Source organism: Engystomops pustulosus, chromosome 6 (assembly GCF_040894005.1).
Source record: "Engystomops pustulosus chromosome 6, aEngPut4.maternal, whole genome shotgun sequence".
Classification (NCBI taxonomy): domain Eukaryota; kingdom Metazoa; phylum Chordata; class Amphibia; order Anura; family Leptodactylidae; genus Engystomops; species Engystomops pustulosus.
Window position 1 is genome coordinate 3,042,538 of NC_092416.1, and position 20,133 is coordinate 3,062,670.

Sequence of the window (20,133 nt, forward strand, 5' to 3'; positions counted from 1 at the left end):
AGACTGTGCAGAGCAGTGATCACAGCACAAGGACCTGGAATATAAGAGACTGTGCAGAGCAGTGACCACAGCACAAGGAGCTGGAGTATAAGAGACTGTGCAGAGCAGTGACCACAGCACAAGGAGCTGGAGTATAAGAGACTGTGCAGAGCAGTGATCACAGCACAAGGAGCTGGAGTATAAGAGACTGTGCAGAGCAGTGACCACAGCACAAGGACCTGGAGTATAAGAGACTGTGCAGAGCAGTGACCACAGCACAAGGACCTGGAGTATAAGAGACTGTGCAGAGCAGTGTCCACAGCACAAGGACCTGGAGTATAAGAGACTGTGCAGAGCAGTGACCACAGCACAAGGACCTGGAGTATAAGAGACTGTGCAGAGCAGTGACCACAGCACAAGGAGCGGGAGTATAAGAGACTGTGCAGAGCAGTGACCACAGCACAAGGACCTGGAGTATAAGAGACTGTGCAGAGCAGTGACCACAGCACAAGGAGCTGGAGTATAAGAGACTGTGCAGAGCAGTGATCACAGCACAAGGACATGGAGTATAAGAGACTGTGCAGAGCAGTGACCACAGCACAAGGAGCTGGAATATAAGAGACTGTGCAGAGCAGTGACCACAGCACAAGGACCTGGAATATAAGAGACTGTGCAGAGCAGTGACCACAGCACAAGGACCTGGAATATAAGAGACTGTGCAGAGCAGTGACCACAGCACAAGGACCTGGAGTATAAGAGACTGTGCAGAGCAGTGACCACAGCACAAGGAGCTGGAGTATAAGAGACTGTGCAGAGCAGTGATCACAGCACAAGGACATGGAGTATAAGAGACTGTGCAGAGCAGTGACCACAGCACAAGGAGCTGGAGTATAAGAGACTGTGCAGAGCAGTGATCACAGCACAAGGACCTGGAGTATAAGAGACTGTGCAGAGCAGTGACCACAGCACAAGGAGCTGGAGTATAAGAGACTGTGCAGAGCAGTGATCACAGCACAAGGACCTGGAGTATAAGAGACTGTGCAGAGCAGTGACCACAGCACAAGGAGCTGGAGTATAAGAGACTGTGCAGAGCAGTGACCACAGCACAAGGCCCTGGAATATAAGAGACTGTGCAGAGCAGTGACCACAGCACAAGGACCTGGAATATAATAGACTGTGCAGAGCAGTGACCACAGCACAAGGACCTGGAATATAAGAGACTGTGCAGAGCAGTGACCACAGCACAAGGACCTGGAATATAAGAGACTGTGCAGAGCAGTGACCACAGCACAAGGACCTGGAGTATAAGAGACTGTGCAGAGCAGTGACCACAGCACAAGGAGCTGGAGTATAAGAGACTGTGCAGAGCAGTGATCACAGCACAAGGACATGGAGTATAAGAGACTGTGCAGAGCAGTGACCACAGCACAAGGAGCTGGAGTATAAGAGACTGTGCAGAGCAGTGATCACAGCACAAGGACCTGGAGTATAAGAGACTGTGCAGAGCAGTGACCACAGCACAAGGAGCTGGAGTATAAGAGACTGTGCAGAGCAGTGATCACAGCACAAGGACCTGGAGTATAAGAGACTGTGCAGAGCAGTGACCACAGCACAAGGAGCTGGAGTATAAGAGACTGTGCAGAGCAGTGACCACAGCACAAGGCCCTGGAATATAAGAGACTGTGCAGAGCAGTGACCACAGCACAAGGACCTGGAATATAATAGACTGTGCAGAGCAGTGACCACAGCACAAGGACCTGGAGTATAAGAGACTGTGCAGAGCAGTGATCACAGCACAAGGACCTGGAATATAAGAGACTGTGCAGAGCAGTGACCACAGCACAAGGAGCTGGAGTATAAGAGACTGTGCAGAGCAGTGACCACAGCACAAGGAGCTGGAGTATAAGAGACTGTGCAGAGCAGTGATCACAGCACAAGGAGCTGGAGTATAAGAGACTGTGCAGAGCAGTGACCACAGCACAAGGACCTGGAGTATAAGAGACTGTGCAGAGCAGTGACCACAGCACAAGGACCTGGAGTATAAGAGACTGTGCAGAGCAGTGTCCACAGCACAAGGACCTGGAGTATAAGAGACTGTGCAGAGCAGTGACCACAGCACAAGGACCTGGAGTATAAGAGACTGTGCAGAGCAGTGACCACAGCACAAGGAGCTGGAGTATAAGAGACTGTGCAGAGCAGTGACCACAGCACAAGGACCTGGAGTATAAGAGACTGTGCAGAGCAGTGATCACAGCACAATGACCTGGAGTATAAGAGACTGTGCAGAGCAGTGACCACAGCACAAGGAGCGGGAGTATAAGAGACTGTGCAGAGCAGTGATCACAGCACAAGGCCCTGGAATATAAGAGACTGTGCAGAGCAGTGATCACAGCACAAGGACCTGGAGTATAAGAGACTGTGCAGAGCAGTGATCACAGCACAAGGACCTGGAATATAAGAGACTGTGCAGAGCAGTGACCACAGCACAAGGACCTGGAGTATAAGAGACTGTGCAGAGCAGTGACCACAGCACAAGGAGCTGGAGTATAAGAGATTCTCAATACATTGGGTGCACAACCAGAGAACTAAAAGTCTGAACATATAACTGGAGCTAATCCAAGTAACATAACAAGCACCCGCAATGTATCCGGGGGTCTGAACTCTTTCGGGATCATCATAAAGGATCATATCCTGCTCCCAAACGAGGAGGTAATCGCACTAAAAAACTTCCCATGCGTGAAGAATATTGGATTATGCTATTAGCAAGGCTCTTGTGTCGGTGTATTAGCACATCCTACATCACCTTATTCCCATTTTTGGCCTCCATGCACCTCTCTTGTGTCTCTTGTGTTCCCTGACTATTACATCAGGGTGTCCCCTACTCGTAGCATCATGTGACTTGTTTTAGGACCTCCTCCCTGCCCATCACCATAATGTTTCCGGTGGCGTCCTCCTCCATGAAACCATTCCTGATGTTTGTTCTAATAGTTATGACTAAGGACTAACCGCCATTGTCCGAAACGCGTCACTTTTCTAACTTTGTATTTCATAAAGTTTTTGAGCTTTAACAAGTTGCTTGTGCGGATTTTCTTTTAACTTTTCCCAATTTGCTTGAAACATTCTTACCTTGCAGACCAAGAGATCTTCTAATCCAGCACAGCAGTTACATGGAACGGAGATTTGGAAGGGTGAGCACACAAAAAAAAACTGTTTTCTTTTTGTTTTTTGGTCTGTACTGTATGGGCACCAGGGGGAGTATACAGCGCTCCTCAGGGGTGGGGTTACATGGAGTATACTGCGCTCCTCAGGGGTGGGTACACAGAGCTCCTCAGGGGCGGGGTTACATGGAGTATACAGCACTCCTCGTGGACCCGGTTATATGGAGTATACAAAGCTCCTTAGGGGTGGGGTTACATGGAGTATACAGCGCTCCTCAGGGGTGGGTATACAGAGCTCCTCAGGGGCAGGTTACATGGAGTATACAGCACTCCTCGTGGGCGGGGTTATATGAAGTATACAGAGCTCCTAAGGGGTGGGGTTACATGGAGTATACAGCACTCCTCAGGGGTGGGGTTACATGGAGTATACAGCGCTCCTCGTGGAAGGGGTTACATGGAGCATACAGCGCTCCTCGTGGAAGGGGTTACATGGAGTATACAGCGCTCCTCAGTGGCGGGTTTACATGGAGTATACAGCGCTCCTCAGGGGCGGGGTTACATGGAGTATACAGCGCTCCTCAGTGGCGGGGTTACATGGAGTATACAGCACTCCTCAGGGGCGGGATTATATGGAGTATACAGCACTCCTCAGGGGCAGGGTTACATGGAGTATACAGCGCTCCTCAGTGGCAGGGTTACATGGAGTATACAGCGCTCTTCAGTGGCAGGGTTACATGGAGTATACTGCACTCCTCAGAGGCGGGGTTACATGGAGTATACAGCACTCCTCAGTGGCAGGGTTACATGAAGTATACAGCACTCCTCAGGGGCGGGATTACATTGAGTATACCGCACTCCTCAGGGGAGGGGGTTACATGGAGTATACAGCGCTCCTCAGTGGCAGGGTTACATGGAGTATACAGCACTCCTCTGGGGAGGGGGTTACATGGAGTATACAGCACTCCTCAGGGGCGGGATTACATGGAGTATACAGCACTCCTCAGGGGCGGGGTTACATGGAGTATACAGCACTCCTCAGGGGCGGGGTTACATGGAGTATACAGCACTCCTCAGGGGCAGGGTTACATGGAGTATACAGCGCTCCTCTGGGGAGGGGGTTACATGGAGTATACAGCACTCCTCAGGGGCGGGGTTACATGGAGTATACAGCGCTCCTCAGTGGCAGGGTTACATGGAGTATACAGCACTCCTCTGGGGTGGGGGAAATACAGCGCTCCTCAGTGGCAGGGTTACATGGAGTATACAGCGCTCCTCTGGGGTGGGGGGTACAAATACAGCGCTCCTCAGGGGCAGAGTTACACAGAGTATACGGCGCTCCTCAGGGGCAGGGTTACATGGAGTATACAGCGCTCCTCAGGGGCGGGGTTACATGAAGTATACAGCGCTCCTCAGGGGCGGAGTTACATGGAGTATACAGCGCTCCTCAGGGGCGGAGTTACATGGAGTATACAGCACTCCTCAGGGGAGGGGTTACATGGAGTATACAGCGCTCCTCAGGGGCAGGGTTACATGGAGTATACAGCGCTCCTCAGGGGCGGGGTTACATGGAGTATACAGCGCTGCTCAGGGGCAGGGTTACATGAAGTATACAGCGCTCCTCAGGGGCAGGGTTACATGGAATATACAGCGCTCCTCAGGGGCGGGGTTACATGGAGTATACAGCGCTCCTCAGGGGCAGAGTTACACAGAGTATACAGCACTCCTCAGGGGCGGGGTTATATGGTGTATACAGCGCTCCTCAGGGGCAGGGTTACATGGTGTATACAGCACTCCTCAGGGGCGGGATTACATGGAGTATACAGCACTCCTCAGGGGAGGGGTTACATGGAGTATACAGCGCTCCTCTGGGGCAGGGTTACATGGAGTATACAGCACTCCTCAGGGGAGGGGTTACATGGAGTATACAGCGCTCCTCTGGGGCAGGGTTACATGGAGTATACAGCGCTCCTCTGGGGCAGGGTTACATGGAGTATACAGCGCTGCTCAGGGGCGGGATTACATGGAGTATACAGCACTCCTCAGGGGAGGGGTTACATGGAGTATACAGCGCTCCTCAGGGGCGGGATTATATGGAGTATACAGCGCTCCTCTGGGGTGGGGGATACAAATACAGCGCTCCTCAGGGGCAGAGTTACACAGAGTATACAGCGCTCCTCAGGGGCAGAGTTACACAGAGTATACGGCGCTCCTCATATATAACATAATGAGGACCTGGTTCATGTGTAGTTATGCATGGCTCTGGAGAGGTACAGGTCAGGCTGGGTCCTGGTACTTACCCCTCTGAACCCTCAGTCATGTCCCCGCCCCCACAACTCTGAGGAGAATAAACCCCGCCCTTACCACAGAGCCGCCAATGGAAGGGTTATCCAACTCCTGAACGCTCCAAAGTCTCCACCTCCCCGCGCTTATTGGCTCAATGTTCACTAGCTGCTCCATGATTGGCCCTGGTTAACCCCGCCCCTCCGTGTGTAACAAGTCCCTTATCGCCGGCCGAGCCCCGCCTACAACTTCCAGTTTGATGGCAACACGCTTCCAGACGTCACCTCTGCCCCTCGCCATTGGCCGCCGCTCCGGAGCCCGGCAGCCAATCAGCGACCGCTGAGGTGACATCAGCTTAGCAACCATCCCCCGGCACGCGCGACGAGAGGGGAGGCGTGGCCGGCTCGGGCGGTGAGTGGATCCCCCTAATCGTCTCCCCGCCCTCCTGGCCATGACGTCACTCCAGAGGCGGACGGCGATTGGTGGATCGTGACGGGCTCTTGCTGTTGCTGTGTGGGAAGAGACGGCTTGGAGCTGCCGGTTTCTGATGAAGAGCCGGGAGAGGGGGAAGAGGGGTGAGTCACTGTGCAGCCGCTCTCAGCACCTGTGCTCGACTCACTCACTAACTCCGAGCTCACGCATGGCAGCCAGAGGGATTCCCGCGGCTCTTCCTCCTCCTGCTTCTCGCCAGCTTCTCCTCGCTGTACTTGCTGGTAGTTGTAGTTCTCTCTCGTGTAGTTTACGCTTCCTGTCTAGGCGAACCTTTTCCATGTCGAACTACAACTCCCGGCATGCCTTGTGGAAGACTCGGCTCTTGATAAACAAGGCACTTCATCTCGCAGTGTGGTTGGTGGACTCCGGACACGCCCTTCGCTTCCTCCTACTGGTTACTGTACCAGCCTGTCACCTGTTATTATTTGGCCGCCGCCTACTTTTCACCGTTAGCCGCTTGTGATTGGCTACTGTATGTGTCGCTCAAGTCTCTTTCTGCCCCCTTGTCATTGTGGCCCGCCTCCGCTCGCTGCTCATTGGCTGTGGACTCTGTCACTGGGCTAGTTGTGGGCTGTGATTGGCTGCCTCCTCCAGCTGTTCCTGCTTCATTCACCATTTTGTCTCCTGGAGTAAGGGGCCAGGCAGCAGTGTGTGGATGTCCGGGAGTGCGGGCCAGGTGAGTGTCCGCCGCTCCCCCTCCGCTCTCCTCCCCGCTGGCCGTGTGTGTGTGCGCCCCCCTGCGGCTGCCCTCCTCCTGCAGGGCACATGACACAGCACATACATGTAACATGGGAGTCAGGATCACATGTACCAGGGATACGAGTGTTACATGTTATGTGTCACATACTACATACATTACATGTACACAGGGGATCCTGTACTGCCACCCCCTGAGCGTGTTACATCATGTATGACTGACACGTCACATACATTACAGGGGCATGTAATTACATGTACAAGGGTTCTGTGTGTTACATGTTATGTGCCTGACACATCTCATTCTACATACATTACATGTACATGTGTGTGTTACATGACTGACAGGGGATCCTGTACTGCCACTTGTGCGTGTTACATGTTGTATGACTGAAATGGAGGGATCTCTATTACACAGCGCACGCTACACGTCACATACATTACATGTACACAGCGCACGCTACACGTCACATACATTACATGTACACAGCGCGCGCTACACGTCACAGACTACATACATTACATGTACACAGCGCACGCTACACGTCACATAGATTACATGTACACAGCGCACCCTACACGTCACATACATTACATGTACACAGGGGCATGTAATCACATGTGCAAGGGTTCTGTGTGTTACATGTTATGTGCCTAACACATCTCATTCTACATACATTACATGTACACAGCGCACGCTACACGTCACAGACTACATACATTACATGTACACAGCGCACGCTACACGTCACAGACTACATACATTACATGTACACAGCGCACGCTACACGTCACAGACCACATACATTACATGTACACGGCGCACGCTACACGTCACAGACTACATACATTACATGTACACGGCGCACGCTACACGTCACAGACTACATACATTACATGTACACGGCGCACGCTACACGTCACAGACTACATACATTACATGTACACGGCGCACGCTACACGTCACAGACTACATACATTACATGTACACGGCGCACGCTACACGTCACAGACTACACACATTACATGTACACGGCGCACGCTACACGTCACAGACTACACACATTACATGTACACGGCGCACGCTACACGTCACAGACTACACACATTACATGTACACGGCGCACGCTACACGTCACAGACTACACACATTACATGTACACGGCGCACGCTACACGTCACAGACTACACACATTACATGTACACGGCGCACGCTACACGTCACATACACATGTGTGTGTGTTACATGACTGACACGGAGGGATCTGTATCACAGCGCAATCTACACGTCATATACATTACATGTACACAGGGGCCTATAATCACATGTATGAGGATTCTGTGTGTCACATGTTATGTGCCTGACCTGGGACAGCACGTCACATACTACATACTTGCCACATACATTACATGTGTAATATACATGAGGTATCTAATCTCATGTACGAGGTCTGCACTGCCGCCTCCTGTGCGTGTTACATGACTGATACATGGTGATCTGTATCACACCGCACACGCTACACATCACATATCACATGTTACATGTAGTTCTACATAGCGGTGCAGTATAATCACATATATGTGGCAGCGCTGCCGCCTCTGGTGATCTGTATCACACGGCACATACATCACATGTTACATGTAGTTCTACATACCGGAGGAATATAACCACATATATGTGGCAGCGCTGCCGCTCCGCTGCGTGTTACAGCTAGTTTGTGCCTGACGTTCTGTATCACATGTGACATATAAGACACTTGGTTCATACACGTGTGTAGTTGATCATACAGCGGATGTGTTCTCACATGGTCTCCTGGGTCTGTTACTCGCCATGACTTTCGCACGTAGCTCATACGTGTTCTGAATATCTCACATATGACATGTATTATCCATGACCAGGGCACATATATCTCACATGCTGGATTCCTATGACACGTGTGAAGCACATATGATCTGACGTGTTCCTGGGGGGGGGGGGCTGGATGTAGGATAGCGTCTGCCCCCGCAGTGTTATCCTGGGTGCAGGGTACATCCCCCGTGTGATGGAAAGGGAAGGGTCCCCTCTCAGGATGCAGGGAAAGCTGGGTCTCTGTTATGGTGATGACATCATCATCATCTCCCCCGCACCCCGGCCGTGCCACGGGCCCAGGAATGTGGGTGTAGTCCTTACACACACGGCCCTTGTCTCTGCCCAGCTGCAGGATGCCAGGGGTTAAGTCATGAATGCCGCCACCCGCCAATCTGCTCGGAATAAATAATCCGTGGTGGTGGGGTGTCCCCTGTGTATGGGAAGGGGCTTGTCCTGTGCCCCAGATTTACATAGGACTGCAAGTCATCTCACTACTACATCTCCCGCACACTCAGCTCTGCTACATCTGCTACATTCCTATGTGGGGAGAGGATGTGACGCTGATAGACAGGATGTGGGGAGCCGTGTATCACTAGTGGCAGGGCCCACGCCGGGGTCACTTACATACCGACATGTAGGGCCACGGGGGCAGAGTGACTGGGGGGGACATCATGCAGGGAGCCCCCCGCAAGAGATCACCAGTATAACATCACTAGGGGGGAGGAATATTATGCACTACACTGGTGACCCCCAATACTACTAAACTGGTGACCCCCATATTACTAAACTGGTGACCCCCATATTACTAAACTGGTGACCCCCATATTGCTAAACTGGTGACCCCAATACTACAATACTGGTGACCCCAATACTACAATACTGGTGACCCCAATACTACTATACTAGGGCTCACTACATATAATCACTGTGCACTACTCTAGTGACCCCCAATACCACTATACTGGTGACCCCCATATTACTATACTGGTGACCCCCATATTACTATACTGGTGACCCCAATACCACTATACTGGTGACCCCCAATACTGCTATACTGGTGACCCCAATGCTAATATACTGCTGACCCCAATACTACTATACTGGTGACCCCAATACTGCTATACTAGTGACTTCAATACTACTATACTGGTGACCCCCAATACTACTATACTGGTGACCCCCAATACTGCAATACTGGTGACCCCAATACTGCTATACTGGTGACCCCAATACTACTATACTGGTGACCCCAATACTGCAATACTGGTGACCCCAATACTGCTATACTGGTGACCCCTATACTACTATACTGGTGACCCCTAATACTACTATACTGGTGACCCCAATACTACTATACTGGTGACCCCTATACTACTATACTGGTGACCCCTATACTACTATACTGGTGACCCCAATACTACTATACTAGTGATCCCCAATACTACTATACTGGTGACCCCCAATACTACTATACTAGTGATCCCCAATACTACTATACTGGTGACCCCAATACTACTATACTGGTGACCCCTATACTGGTGCCCCAATACTACTGTACTGGTGATCCCCAATACTACTATACTGGTGACCCCCAATACTCCTATACTGGTGACCCCCAATACTGCTATACTGGTGACCCCTATACTACTATACTGGTGACCCCCAATACTGCTAAACTGGTGACCCCAATACTGCTATACTGGTGACCCCAATGCTAATATACTGCTGACCCCAATACTACTATACTGGTGACCCCCAATATTACTATACTGGTGACCCCCAATACTACTATACTGGTGACCCCAATACTACTATACTGGTGACCCAAATACTACTATACTGGTGACCCCAATACTACTATACTGGTGACCCCCAATACTACTATACTGGTGACCCCCAATACTACTATACTGGTGACCCCAATACTGCAATACTGGTGACCCCAATACTGCTATACTGGTGACCCCCAATACTACTATACTGGTGCCCCAATACTACTATACTGGTGCCCCAATACTACTATACTGGTGACCCCCAATACTACTATACTGGTGACCCCCAATACTACTATACTGGTGACCCCCAATACTACTATACTGGTGACCCCCAATACTACTATACTGGTGACCCCAATACTACTATACTGGTGACCCCAATACTACTATACTGGTGACCCCTATACTGGTGACCCCAATACTACTATACTGGTGACCCCAATACTACTATACTGGTGACCCCAATACCACTATACTGGTGACCCCAATACTACTATACTGGTGACCCCCAATACTACTATACTGGTGACCCCCAATACTGCTATACTGGTGACCCAAATACTACTATACTGGTGACCCCCAATACTACTATACTGGTGACCCCCAATACTACTATACTGGTGACCCCCAATACTACTATACTGGTGACCCCAATACTACTATACTGGTGACCCCAATACTGCTATACTGGTGACCCCAATACTGCTATACTGGTGACCCCTATACTGGTGACCCCCAATACTGCAATACTGGTGACCCCCAATACTACTATACTGGTGACCCCAATACTACTATACTGGTGACCCCCAATACTACTATACTGGTGACCCCAATACTGCTATACTGGTGACCCCAATACTGCTATACTGGTGACCCCTATACTGGTGACCCCCAATACTGCAATACTGGTGACCCCCAATACTACTATACTGGTGACCCCCAATACTACTATACTGGTGACCCCTATACTGGTGACCCCCAATACTGTAATACTGGTGACCCCCAATACTACTATACTGGTGACCCCCAATACTACTATACTGGTGACCCCGATACTACTATACTGGTGACCCCAATACTACTATACTGGTGACCCCCAATACTACTATACTGGTGACCCCCAATACTGCTATACTGGTGACCCCAATACTGCTATACTAGTGACCCCCAATACTACTATACTGGTGACCCCAATACTGCTATACTGGTGACTTCAATACTACTATACTGGTGACCCCCAATACTACTATACTGGTGACCCCCAATACTACTATACTGGTGACCCCCAATACTACTATACTGGTGACCCCCAATACTACTATACTGGTGACCCCCAATACTACTATACTGGTGACCCCAATACTACTATACGGGTGACCCCAATACTACTATACTGGTGACCCCCAATACTACTATACTGGTGACCCCCAATACTGCTATACTGGTAACCCCAATGCTAATATACTGCTGACCCCAATACTACTATACTGGTGACCCCCAATACTGCTATACTAGTGACTTCAATACTACTATACTGGTGACCCCCAATACTGCTATACTGGTGACCCCAATACTACTATACTGGTGACCCCAATACTGCAATACTGGTGACCCCAATACTGCAATACTGGTGACCCCAATACCACTATACTGGTGACCCCTATACTACTATACTGGTGACCCCTAATACTACTATACTGGTGACCCCAATACTACTATACTAGTGATCCCCAATACTACTATACTGGTGACCCCAATACTACTATACTGGTGACCCCAATACTACTATACTGGTGACCCCTATACTGGTGACCCCAATACTACTATACTGGTGACCCCTATACTGGTGCCCCAATACTACTGTACTGGTGATCCCCAATACTACTATACTGGTGACCCCTATACTGGTGCCCCAATACTACTGTACTGGTGATCCCCAATACTGCTATACTGGTGACCCCTATACTGCTATACTGGTGACCCCCAATACTGCTAAACTGGTGACCCCAATACTGCTATACTGGTGACCCCAATGCTAATATACTGCTGACCCCAATACTACTATACTGGTGACCCCCAATATTACTATACTGGTGACCCCCAATACTACTATACTGGTGACCCCAATACTACTATACTGGTGACCCAAATACTACTATACTGGTGACCCCAATACTACTATACTGGTGACCCCAATACTACTATACTGGTGACCCCAATACTACTATACTGGTGACCCCCAATACTACTATACTGGTGACCCCAATACTGCAATACTGGTGACCCCAATACTGCAATACTGGTGACCCCAATACTGCAATACTGGTGACCCCAATACTACTATACTGGTGACCCCCAATACTACTATACTGGTGACCCCCAATACTACTATACTGGTGACCCCCAATACTACTATACTGGTGACCCCAATACTACTATACTGGTGACCCCAATACTACTATACTGGTGACCCCAATACTACTATACTGGTGACCCCTATACTGGTGACCCCAATACTACTATACTGGTGACCCCCAATACTACTATACTGGTGACCCCCAATACTACTATACTGGTGACCCCCAATACTACTATACTGGTGACCCCCAATACTACTATACTGGTGACCCCAATACTACTATACTAGTGACCCCCAATACTACTATACTGGTGACCCCCAATACTACTATACTGGTGACCCCCAATACTGCTATACTGGTGACCCCAATGCTAATATACTGCTGACCCCAATACTACTGTACTGGTGACCCCAATACTACTGTACTAGTGACCCCCATACTACTATTCTAGTGACCCCCAATACTACTATACTGGTGACCCCAATACTACTATACTGGTGACCCAAATACTACTATACTGGTGACCCCAATACTACTATACTGGTGACCCCAATACTACTATACTGGTGACCCCAATACTACTATACTGGTGACCCCCAATACTACTATACTGGTGACCCCAATACTGCAATACTGGTGACCCCCAATACTGCAATACTGGTGACCCCAATACTGCAATACTGGTGACCCCCAATACTACTATACTGGTGACCCCCAATACTACTATACTGGTGACCCCCAATACTACTATACTGGTGACCCCCAATACTACTATACTGGTGACCCCCAATACTACTATACTGGTGACCCCCAATACTACTATACTGGTGACCCCAATACTACTATACTGGTGACCCCAATACTACTATACTGGTGACCCCCAATACTACTATACTGGTGCCCCCAATACTACTATACTGGTGAACCCAATACTACTATACTGGTGACCCCCAATACTACTATACTGGTGACCCCAATACTACTATACAAGTGACCCCCAATACTACTATACTGGTGACCCCCAATACTACTATACTGGTGACCCCCAATACTACTATACTGGTGACCCCCAATACTACTATACTGGTGCCCCAATACTACAATACTGGTGACCCCAATACTACTATACTGGTGACCCCAATACTACTATACTGGTGACCCCAATACTACTATACGGGTGACCCCAATACTACTGTACTGGTGACCCCAATACTACTGTACTAGTGACCCCCATACTACTATTCTAGTGACCCCCAATACTACTATACTGGTGACCCCCATGCTAATATACTGGTGACCCCAATACTGCAATACTGGTGACCCCCAATACTACTATACTAGTGACCCCAATACTGCCATACTGGTGACCCCAATACTACTATACTGGTGACCCCAATACTACTATACTAGTGACCCCAATACTTCTATACTGGTGACCCCAATACTACTATACTGATGCCCCAATACTACTATACTGGTGACCCCAATACTACTATACTGGTGACCCCAATACTACTATACTGGTGACCCCAATACTTCTATACTGGTGACCCCAATACTACTATACTGGTGACCCCTATACTGGTGCCCCAATACTACTGTACTGGTGACCCCAATACTACTATACTGGTGACCCCAATACTACTATACTGGTGACCCCAATACTACTATACTGGTGACCCCAATACTACTATACTGGTGACCCCAATACTACTATACTGGTGACCCCAATACTACTATACTGGTGACCCCTATACTGGTGACCCCAATACTACTATACTGGTGACCCCAATACTACTATACTGGTGACCCCAATACTACTATACTGGTGACCCCAATACTACTATACTGGTGACCCCTATACTGGTGACCCCAATACTACTATACTGGTGACCCCAATACTACTATACTGGTGACCCCAATACTACTATACTGGTGACCCCCATATTACTATACTGGTGACCCCCAATACTGCTATACTGGTGACCCCAATACTACTATACTGGTGACCCCCATATTACTATACTGGTGACCCCCAATACTGCTATACTGGTGACCCCAATACTACTATACTGGTGACCCCCAATACTACTATACTGGTGACCCTAAAACTACTATACGGGTGACCCCCATACTACTATTCTGGTGACCCCCATACTACTATACTGGTGACCCCAATACTACTATACTGGTGACCCCAATGCTAATATACTGCTGACCCCAATGCTACTATATTGGTGACCCCAATACTGCTATACTGGTGACCCCTATACTGGTGACCCCAATACTACTATACTGGTGACCCCAATACTACTATACTGGTGACCCCAATACTACTATACTGGTGACCCCCATATTACTATACTGGTGACCCCCAATACTGCTATACTGGTGACCCCAATACTACTATACTGGTGACCCCCATATTACTATACTGGTGACCCCCAATACTGCTATACTGGTGACCCCAATACCACTATACTGGTGACCCCAATACTACTATACTGGTGACCCCAATACTACTATACTGGTGACCCCCAATACTACTATACTGGTGACCCTAAAACTACTATACGGGTGACCCCCATACTACTATTCTGGTGACCCCCATACTACTATACTGGTGACCCCAATACTACTATACTGGTGACCCCAATGCTAATATACTGCTGACCCCAATGCTACTATATTGGTGACCCCAATACTGCTATACTAGGGCTCACTACATATAATCACTGTGCTCTATACTGGTGGCCCCAATACTACTATACTGGTGACCCCAATACTACTATACTGGTGGCCCCAATACTACTATACTGGTGGCCCCAATACTACTATACGGGTGACCCCAATACTACTGTACTGGTGACCCCAATACTACTATACTGGTGACCCCAATACTGCTATACTGGTGATCCCCAATACTACTATACTGGTGACCCCAATACTACTGTACTAGTGACCCCAATACTACTATACTGGTGACCCCAATACTACTGTACTAGTGACCCCAATACTACTATACTAGTGACCCTAATACTACTATACTGGTGACCCCAATACTACTATACTAGTGACCCCAATACTACTATACTGGTGACCCCCAATACTGTTATACTGGTGACCCCCAATACTGCTATACTAGTGACCCCAATACTTCTATACTGGTGACCCCCAATACTACTATACTGGTGACCCCAATACTGCAATACTGGTGACCCCAATACTGCAATACTGGTGACCCCCAATACTACTATACTAGTGACCCCAATACTACTATACTGGTGAACCCAATACCACTATACTGGTGACCCCCAATACTACTATACTGGTGACCCCCAATACTACTATACTGGTGACCCCCAATACTGCTATACTGGTGACCCCAATACTACTGTACTAGTGACCCCCATACTACTATTCTAGTGACCCCCAATACTACTATACTGGTGACCCCCAATACTACTATACTGGTGACCCCAATACTGCAATACTGGTGACCCCAATACTGCAATACTGGTGACCCCCAATACTACTATACTAGTGACCCCAATACTACTATACTGGTGACCCCAATACCACTATACTGGTGACCCCCAATACTACTATACTGGTGACCCCCAATACTACTATACTGGTGACCCCCAATACTGCTATACTGGTGACCCCAATACTACTGTACTAGTGACCCCCATACTACTATTCTAGTGACCCCCAATACTACTATACTGGTGACCCCAATACTACTATACTGGTGACCCCAATACTACTATGCCGTGATGCCGTGTCCCCCCATACATGTCTGTGTGATGCCGAGTCCCCCCCTACATGTCTGTGTGATGCCGTGTCCCCCCTACATGTCTGTGTGATGCCGTGTCCCCCCCTACATGTCTGTGTGATGCCGTGTCCCCCCCTACATGTCTGTGTGATGCCGTGTCCTCCCCCCTACATGTCTGTGTGATGCCGTGTCCCCCCCTACATGTCTGTGTGATGCCGTGTCCCCCCCTACATGTCTGTGTGATGCCGTGTCCTCCCCCTACATGTCTGTGTGATGCCGTGTCCCCCCCTACATGTCTGTGTGATGCCGTGTCCTCCCTACATGTCTGTGTGATGCCGTGTCCCCCCCTACATGTCTGTGTGATGCCGTGTCCCCCCCTACATGTCTGTGTGATGCCGTGTCCCCCCCTACATGTCTGTGTGATGCCGTGTCCCCCCCTACATGTCTGTGTGATGCCGTGTCCCCCCCTACATGTCTGTGTGATGCCGTGTCCCCCCCTACATGTCTGTGTGATGCCGTGTCCCCCCCTACATGTCTGTGTGATGCCGTGTCCCCCCCTACATGTCTGTGTGATGCCGTGTCCCCCCCTACATGTCTGTGTGATGCCGTGTCCCCCCCTACATGTCTGTGTGATGCCGTGTCCTCCCCCTACATGTCTGTGTGATGTCTTGTCCTCCCCCTACATGTCTGTGTGATGCCGTGTCCTCCCCCTACATGTCTGTGTGATGCCGTGTCCCCCCTACATGTCTGTGTGATGCCGTGTCCCCCCCTACATGTCTGTGTGATGCCGTGTCCTCCCCCTACATGTCTGTGTGATGCCGTGTCCCCCCTACATGTCTGTGTGATGCCGTGTCCCCCCCTACATGTCTGTGTGATGCCGTGTCCCCCCCTACATGTCTGTGTGATGCCGTGTCCCCCCTACATGTCTGTGTGATGCCGTGTCCTCCCCCTACATGTCTGTGTGATGCCGTGTCCTCCCCCTACATGTCTGTGTGATGCCGTGTCCTCCCCCTACATGTCTGTGTGATGCCGTGTCCTCCCCCTACATGTCTGTGTGATGCCGTGTCCCCCCTACATGTCTGTGTGATGCCGTGTCCTCCCCCTACATGTCTGTGTGATGCCGTGTCCCCCTACATGTCTGTGTGATGCCGTGTCCCCCCCTACATGTCTGTGTGATGCCGTGTCCCCCCCTACATGTCTGTGTGATGCCGTGTCCCCCCCTACATGTCTGTGTGATGCCGTGTCCCCCCCTACATGTCTGTGTGATGCCGTGTCCCCCCCTACATGTCTGTGTGATGCCGTGTCCCCCCCTACATGTCTGTGTGATGCCGTGTCCTCCCCCTACACGTCTGTGTGATGCCGTGTCCCCCCTACATGTCTGTGTGATGCCGTGTCCCCCCCTACATGTCTGTGTGATGCCGTGTCCCCCCCTACATGTCTGTGTGATGCCGTGTCCCCCCTACATGTCTGTGTGATGCCGTGTCCTCCCCCCTACATGTCTGTGTGATGCCGTGTCCTCCCCCTACATGTCTGTGTGATGCCGTGTCCTCCCCTACATGTCTGTGTGATGCCGTGTCCCCCCCTACATGTCTGTGTGATGCCGTGTCCCCCCTACATGTCTGTGTGATGCCGTGTCCCCCTACATGTCTGTGTGATGCCTTGTCCCCCCTACATGTCTGTGTGAAGCCGTGTCCTCCCCCTACATGTCTGTGTGATGCCGTGTCCCCCCCCTACATGTCTGTGTGATGCCGTGTCCTCCCCCCTACATGTCTGTGTGATGCCGTGTCCTCCCCCCTACATGTCTGTGTGATGCCGTGTCCTCCCCCCTACATGTCTGTGTGATGCCGTGTCCTCCCCCCTACATGTCTGTGTGATGCCGTGTCCTCCCCCCTACATGTCTGTGTGATGCCGTGTCCCCCCCTACATGTCTGTGTGATGCCGTGTCCCCCCCTACATGTCTGTGTGATGCCGTGTCCCCCCCTACATGTCTGTGTGATGCGGTGTGGTTGCGGGTGCTCACATCTCGGCAGTCTGTGTGGGTGTCTTGGCGTCGGGTGCGTGGGTGCGTGTCCCCATCTGCATCTTAGTATGAGGATGAGCCTGCCCTCCGTGTACGGCACACGCGTGCTCTGTGCCCCTCTGTGACGTGAGACCTCCTGGCGTTGTGGGGGGGGGGGGCGCGCTCCCAGGTGTTTCGTAGCCTCAGATTGTCTGCGATGGCCGACATCTATCAACCTGGTGATTACATCATGGGGGGTGGGAGCGCAGACCCCCGCACTATGGCTATCCTCATCCCGGCTGTACAGCTGCCAATCAGGTGTCTGAAACGCGTGGCTGGGGGTCCGTGCAGCCATCTTAGCGGCGTGTGCGGCATCGCTACGTGGAGGCTGCGCTCAGGTATACATCCGTGTATGTATGTACATGCGTGTGTGGGACCGCTGCGGCGTGTGTATGACTAGCCGAGCGATAACATATCCCCCCCCCAGTCGTATCATATACTTAACCCCTTCCCTGCTGCTCCAGATCCTGGCAGAGAAGAGCTGGGGGAGGGGAGCGGGGGGATGGGCTCCTGCCTTCAGCCCTGTCTGCACTTACAGACGTGGGGGCACAGCCGTCATATACAGGACACGGCTCATCCGATATACCACCACCGCGCGCCATTCTTACATCACCCCCCCCTTCCCCCCCGCAGCGTGGACCGAACCGGGGTAAAAAATGCATCAATGGGACAAGAAAATAATAGTCATTTATTATGGATGAGCTGGATATGGAGGCAGAGGTGGCAGCGGGAGTGTAGACTGCCCGTAGGGTGCACTATATGGCGCCATATTCATCCCCAACCCAATGATACGAGATCCCGTGATGTGCCTGCTGGGGGTAGTTGTCCGCACGGCTGGTGTCAGGACAAATTGACAATTTTAGCAGATTTCATGCAGTTTCGTGATGATCATGTGACCGGCGCCAGGCTCACCTCTCAGAGCACAAATGGAGGCATTCACTGACAGGAAGCAGAGATATTGGAAACTCCAAGGGCGGTCACTGGGGTCACAATTCACCAGTGCAGGGGCTTCAACAGAGCAGTCCTGATCTGTGACACCTAGGACCACCTCCTATCCTGAGCTGTGACACCTAGGACCCCTCCTATGCTGAGCTGTGACACCTAGGACCCCTCCTATGCTGAGCTGTGACACCTAGGACCCCTCCTATGCTGAGCTGTGACACCTAGGACCCCTCCTATGCTGAGCTGTGACACCTAGGACCCCTCCTATGCTGAGCTGTGACACCTAGGACCCCTCCTATCCTGAGCAGTGACACCTAGGACCCCTCCTATGCTGAGCTGTGACACCTAGGACCCCTCCTATCCTGAGCTGTGACACCTAGGACCCCTTCTATCCTGAGCTGTGACACCTAGGACCCCTCCTATCCTGAGCTGTGACACCTAGGACCCCTCCTATGCTGAGCTGTGACACCTAGGACCCCTCCTATGCTGAGCTGTGACACCTAGGACCCCTCCTATGCTGAGCTGTGACACCTAGGACCCCTCCTATGCTGAGCTGTGACACCTAGGACCCCTCCTATGCTGAGCTGTGACACCTAGGACCCCTCCTATCCTGAGCAGTGACACCTAGGACCCCTCCTATGCTGAGCTGTGACACCTAGGACCCCTCCTATCCTGAGCTGTGACACCTAGGACCCCTTCTATCCTGAGCTGTGACACCTAGGACCCCTCCTATCCTGAGCTGTGACACCTAGGACCCCTCCTATG

General features: G+C 50.8%; 1 protein-coding gene across 8 annotated transcripts in view; it reads left to right on the forward strand.

Annotated features, from left to right (window-relative positions):
* The first annotated feature begins 5,848 nt into the window (after positions 1-5,848).
* The window catches only part of CIC (capicua transcriptional repressor), an 89,854-nt gene continuing 75,569 nt past the window's right edge, over positions 5,849-20,133 (forward strand). For 5 of the 8 annotated variants that reach the window (XR_011848168.1, XR_011848169.1, XM_072113761.1 and 2 more), the window contains exon 1: positions 5,849-5,992. The gene's annotated coding sequence lies outside the window, so the exon portion shown is untranslated. Of the gene's footprint in view, positions 5,993-6,089; positions 6,586-20,133 lie in introns of those variants that run through there. The other 3 variants (XM_072113763.1, XM_072113764.1, XM_072113758.1) reach the window with 2 other exon arrangements.